We start from the raw sequence: 6725 nt of genomic DNA on the forward strand, positions 1-6725 counted from the left end.
TTTTAAACTATTCCTGTATAATTACTGGGTCAAGTAGAAAATTAAAAATCATATTTCTTATTATTTATAAAATACGACTAAAATGTCAAATCTTATGAGATGCCAGAGAAATTATATTAAGAGATAAATATATCATTTAAAAATGATTTTATTACTAAACATAACGTTAAGTCTTCAAATAAGATTACAGGAAAAAAAAATAACCTAAATGAGAATAATAGGAAGGAGTTAGTGAGCAAGCAGAACAAACTGATTATTAAGTACTAAAACTATAAAAGTATGTGCCAATATCAATTTTTATGAAAAAATGAATAAAATTTTAGGCAAATCATTTAAGGGTAAAGGAGAATGCACAAAACAAGAAAACAAAAGAAAAACAAAGAACAAATGTTTAAAATATGAAATATTTTCAGTAAGATAAGATCTCAAAATTGGATTATGGAAAGAAAAATTACCAAAATTCTTCAGGAGTGGAAACATTTAACACAGCCAAAAAACTCAAAATAAACAGACATTAACTTGACAAAAATCACCTCCAAAAAAGTATGTGGATAATTATGTTTTATATGTTATCTCTGTCATACTTAAAAAAAACAAAACAAAAGCAACAAACCAGGCAGTTCCTATTCTGATGATCTATTTCAGAGCATAGAAAGATATAAGCAGTTCCTTTTAGAAGTATGCAATCCCAGAAACATATACTTTGTTGTTTTAAATTTTTAAAAATTTTAAGTAAGTTGAACATGAAGCTTGAACTCACAATTCTGAGATCAAGACCTGAGCTGAGATCAAGAGTCGTATGCTTAACCAACTAAGCTACCCGGGTGCCCTAAGAAAGGTATACTGAAACTTACACTATGGTGCTTGGATGGCTCAGTCAGTTAGGTGTCCGACTCTGATCTCAGCTTAGGTCTTTATCTCATGGTCATGAGTTCAAGCCCCACACTGGGCTCCATGCTGGTGTGGAGCCTACTCAAAAATACAGGCATACCTCAGAGATATTGCAATTTTGGTTCCAGACCACTGTAATAAAACAAATATTGCAATAAAGCAAGTCAAATGAATCACTTTTTTTTTCTGGGGCTTATAAAAGTTATGTTTACACTATACTATAGTCTAGTAAGTGTGCAATAGCATTATATCTTAAAAAACCAACATGCATACCTTAATTAAAAAATATTTTATTGCTAAAAAAAAGGCTAACCATCATCTGGGTTTTCAGTGAGTTGTAATCGCTGATCACAGATCTCTATAATAAATATAATAAAAATTTACAAGTTCGAAATATTCCAAGAATTACCAAATGACACAGAGACACAAAGTGAGCAAATGTTGTTGGAAAAAATGATGCTCATAGACTTGCCTGATGCCACAAACCTTCAAGCTGTAAAAAGTGCAATATCTGCAAAGCACAATAAAACAAAGTGAAATGAAACAAGATATGACTGTATCCAATTACTTTCTTTTTCATTATCAAATAAAACTTTTTGTGTCTCTATGGTGAGATATGTAATATAAGACACAGGGATCTTCTGCACAGTTTCAGAAGAAATATGCTCTTCCTAAAACCCTTAAGGAATGGACTCTAGTTTCTATTCCGTCATAGGGGACCCTGAAATGATCCTTGTCTAAGCCCATGTTGTCCATTCTCAGGCATGATGCTCTGTTGCTCAAGGCATCCAATTCCTGTCCATGTCATCAGAGAAAGACATCAACATGGCTCCCAAGACCCCGGCACTTGAGTTTAAGTTCCCCCCACTTCAGTGCTGAGGCACACATTCCTTCTCTTGAATGATCCAACCCCTTTTCTCTAAGAGTAAGAAAAAGGAAAGTATCCTTCTACTTTTCTGGAACAAATAAAGCTTTGATGTCAGCAAGCATTGCCTCTGCTTTGTCCTTTTTCTGGTGTGAGGTGACAATGACCCCTCACTCACAATGATGAAACTACAGTGGGGAAAAAAATGAGTTATTCTTCTGCATTCAAATGAATTAAATTCGAAACAGAAAATAAGGATGTCTTGTAAAATTATAAAAAAAATAATTTCCCAAAGTTTTCAACTACAGTATTTGATTGAATTAGTTAGCCAGGATTCTTCTACTAAATTTCAGTTATCAATACAGTGGGTCATCAACAAGTTACAAGTGGAATGAATATAATGCCATATATATGTGTATACACACACAGTACACAATATGGAAAATATTGCATATTTTTCAAAACAATAATGCTCAGCTATTAAGTATTCTGGAGATTGATATTTTAAATTGCACATGTTAATTAATTCCTTCTTTCAACATGTAGTAGACATTGCTGTTGCTTACCAACAAGTGAATGAACGTCACCTCTGTGTGGAAGCATTTCAAGCCAATGTCTGATCTCTCTCCCCCAGTTTGGCCAGCAAGTTCCACATCTTGCAGCTTTAGAACAATACAGCCTCTCTCGGCCTGGATCACGAAATTAGCCCGTGGAGATCAATTGCTTACAGTCTCCTAGACCCCCAGTACACTTGGCTTAAATGGGAGGAAAATGTTAATTGTTCCAAGTCACCTATGTGCTTTGTTTTTAATTATTGTTTCTGTTGTTTGGATTCGTTTTTGTTGTTTGTTTGTTTTTTAGTTACCCCAGCGTAAACGAGTTTAATCTTACTAAGATGATATCAATAACATACTAAACTCGGGTACTATGGAGACTTCTGTCCTCTAGAAAACTAAAGAGGCAAGAGCTCTAATCGGAGAAAGCTGATTAGTCTATCAGACAAGAGGGCTGAGCTTAGCAAAATGACGACAATCACAGCATCATGCTCAGAGGTGGTAAGTTTCAGAAAACACCAAACTCATTTTTAATAACATCGAATGCTGATTTATGTATTTGTAGAGATGTCAAGGAGACTAGCCAATCAAGCCCATGTCCATGATTGAGATTTACTCTTCCATTCAAGAGCAAGATGAATTATAATGGAAACTTTGGTTATGAGACATGAAGGCAGAATATAGAGATTTGGTCGCCTAATCTTAACGGCTACAGAAGATGGACATGCCTGTTTGGGAGAGGAGGGATTCCTGGTCAGAGCATCTCTCTCCCAAAGAGAAATAAAACACTGTGACCATCCTTGTGGTCTAGAATTCCTTTTCCTGAATTCCATGTAGACATATTCTTTGTTAAGATGTTAATGTCACTGATAAAGCTACAAAGTGCTCATATTGTCAAAATAGGCTTAGATTCTCATCCTTTTTCAACATGGAATTATGAAGGCATTTCAAGTAATTTCTGTGGAGAATTTACATTACCCATCATATGTTACTTTTGTTCTCATGCTCTTGGAGATTGAGTAATCCCTCACACTTCTCTCATTCACTGAATGTTTACTGGACATCCGATATTTATTAGGCATAATTCACAATGAATAGGATGAAGCCCCTACTCATGAGACATAGTCTATGAGGGAGACAGTGAATAGATAAACATGTAATGGAAAGTGCCAGAAAGCACTTTAGTAATGAATTTTTCACCATCACAAATATTTTATTTGCAACGGACATTGGCTTCTTTACCACAGTCCTTTAAAGAAAATGGGGCACCTGGGTGGCTCAGTCAGTTAAGCATCTGACTTTAGCTCAGGTCATGATCTCACGGCTGGTGGGTTTGAGCCCCGCATTGGGCTCTGTGCTGACAGCTCAGAACCTGGAGTCTGCTTTGGATTCTGTGTCTCTGTCTCTCTCTGCCCCTCCCCCACTCTCTCTCTCTCTCTCTCTCTCTCTCTCTCACTCTCTCAAAAATAAATCAACATCAAAAAAAAAAAGAAAAATCTTTCATTCATAACGTTTAGGAATATTAACACACTTAAGGAAAACAGTATGCATTTGCACTTTAAAATGGCTAGCTGTCAAAGGAAACCTTCAAGAAAACAAAAAGACAGCCTACTGAATGATGGAAAATATTTGCAGATCAGATATTCAATAGGGAATTCATTTTCGTATATATAAAGAACTCATGCAACTCAATAGCAAAAACACATAACACAAAAATCTTATTAAAAAATGGGCAGAGGATCTGAATAGGCATTTTCTCAAAGAAGACACATATGGTACTTAAAAAAAATGCCCGACATCTTTAATCATCAGTGAAATGCACATCAAAACCACAGTGAAATACTACCTCACACCTCCTGGAATGACTATTATCAAAAAGACAAGAAATAACCAATGTTGGCAAGGCTGTGGAGAAAAGACAGATGGAGGTCCCTCAAAAAATTAAAAATATAACTCTCATATGACCCAGCAATTTAATTTCTGGGTATTTGCCTTAGGAAAATGAAAATGCTAACTCAAAAAGATACATGCACTAGACAAAGATAAATACCATATGACCTCTTATATGTGGACTCTAAAAGGTGGAAAAAAAAAAACCCAACTTCATGGATACAGAGAACAGATCGGTGATCGTCAGAGGTGGGGAGTAGCAGCGTGAGCGAAACGAGTGAGGGGAGTCAAAAGTTACAAACTTCCAGCTATAAAATAAAGTAATGGGACTGTAATGTAGAGCATGGTGACTCCCATTAGTAAAATTGTATCACGTATTTGACAATTTCTAAGAGAGAAATCTTAAAAGTTCTCATCACAAGAAAAAAAATTGTAACAATATATGGCGAAGAATGTTAACCATAATCATGGTGGTGATCAATTTTGAATATATACAAATATCAAGTCACCATGTTGTACACCTGAAACTAATATAGTATTGAATGTCAGTTATATTTCAATTAAAACAAATCAGACTGCACAACAAAAAATCGATCCACTCTCATTATTATCCACTATATAAATATGTTGCACACAATGAATTTATCTTTCCCCCCAAATGCATGTGAGCCAAGAAACATTCTATAAATAGTCTAATAATGAACACATTGCACAAAATTAAATTCAAGACACTTACAGAAGTGCTGTCACAGCTCCAAAGCTGTTCCTGTGGATGAAACACCTAAGGAAGATGCCATAGAGTGTAGCCACATTGCTTTGCTTCCTATTTCTAGTTTTGCTGAGCTATAGATAGATTCAAAAAGAGTTTACAAATAGCAAGGCTGCAATGCCATGCTGATTTCTTGCGGAAGCATGATTCATTTTAATTAAGCGTTACCTTTAGACAGGCGGTATTTGGATGACAAGAAATCATATCACTAAAATATCTGCTGGAAAACCATAGGCTAGTAAGTAGTCCTATATCAAATGGCAATGCTGTATCCTAAACCACAAAGAAACAAAAAGGATGGGTCCTATGCATTCTAAGGGACCTCTGAAATCCCTGTGAGACTGATATTCTCTTCTCTAAATATCATGGAAGGTGTAATTTCTGACATCTCTGAAGAAATCGGAAGCAAACAAAACTATGGAGTAACTGACAAGACGTGGTGCATAGGTTACAAAACAGGAAATGGAGAGACATGTTTCACTTTTTTAAGAAGGAAGAAATAGAAAATGTTACAATAACTCAGGTGTGATTTAGAGTGTCTACATCTGGATGTATCTTTAAATCTCAGCTCTGATTCTATGCCCCACAAAAAAGCAAAGGAAATCTGGCACCCTTTCTTTTTTTTCCCCCACACATTCTTTTTGTTTAGTTTTGTTTTGTCATTATGACAGAACAACAAGTGGGAACATGAACCAACTCAAGAGAAATATGTCGAAGGAGAGAAAGACAATCATATCAAAAAGTTAAAGGAAAAACCGCCAAAGAAAAGATGGCACACAAATTGGGAAACTGGGTGAATAACGCCAAATTAGCAGTGACAGTCAGCTATAAATAAAGGAGTTCACTATTTCAGGGACTGCCCACCCTTCTCTGGGAAGGACTAGTAGTAAAAGTTTTAGGTTTTGAAGGCCATATTGACAGGGTTTTGGAGTGATGGGGTCCGGAGCTGATGGTCCAGGAAGAATTCTTGAGACATCCTTGGTCCACAAAGGTGATTTTATTAAAGCACGGGGACAGGACCCATGGGCAGGAAGAGCTGCACTGGGGTTGTGAAGAGTGACTGATTCCATACCCTCAGGTTGGGAGGGGGTTAAGGATAGCATAAGTCTCTAACGTGTTTTAGAAGCAAGGTTTCCAGGACCTTGAGGAGTTAGCTGCTGCTGTTAGTACTGTTTTAGTGAAAACTCCATCATGAGACCCTTCAGATGTATATCAGGGGGCCATAAGCTTGAAGTATGATTGCCAACCTATTTCTTGGGGGAGGTAGAGATAAAGGAAGTTTCCAAAGGAATTTTTGTATGTTAAAACAGACTTACAGGATGCTGGGGGTTGGGATAATGTTAAGCTAAGATTGCCTTTCGCCCTGAGCAAAGTGTCATCACCAGGCAGGTGAGCTCCTAGAGGACAGTCACTCTGCCTATTTCAAGGACTTGTCAATGGGCTTTAGACAGTAAGGAAATTTAAGTTTTAATTTGCCGGTGTTTCCCACACCAATATGGTCTCAGTTGCAACTAATCAACTTTCATTATAGTGTGGAAACAAACATATAAGTAATATCTAAATGAATGAGCATAGCTACGTTTCAATAAAACTTCATTTATAGACACTAAATTTGAATTTCAATTTTTTTGAAATTCTTTGCTCACAAGTCATACAGAAATATGCCGTGGCACAGATTTAGCCCTTAGTTTGCAATACCTATACTATCCTAAAGAACATAACCAGAATAAAGGTTATGTGAAAATTTCTGTTTATT

General features: G+C 36.2%; 1 long non-coding RNA gene across 1 annotated transcript; it reads right to left on the reverse strand.

Moving 5' to 3' along the window:
- Positions 1-1497: 1497 nt before the first annotated feature.
- On the reverse strand, positions 1498-5298 carry LOC128315420 (uncharacterized). The gene is made up of 3 exons (XR_008298163.1): positions 4937-5298; positions 2323-2445; positions 1498-1944 (listed from the first exon to the last, which is right to left on the reverse strand). It is a non-coding gene; the product is annotated as an uncharacterized LOC128315420 (long non-coding RNA).
- Between the last annotated feature and the right edge of the window lie 1427 nt (positions 5299-6725).

The sequence above is a fragment of the Acinonyx jubatus genome, chromosome B2 (genome assembly GCF_027475565.1).
Source record: "Acinonyx jubatus isolate Ajub_Pintada_27869175 chromosome B2, VMU_Ajub_asm_v1.0, whole genome shotgun sequence".
In the NCBI taxonomy this organism is placed as follows: Eukaryota; Metazoa; Chordata; class Mammalia; order Carnivora; family Felidae; genus Acinonyx; species Acinonyx jubatus.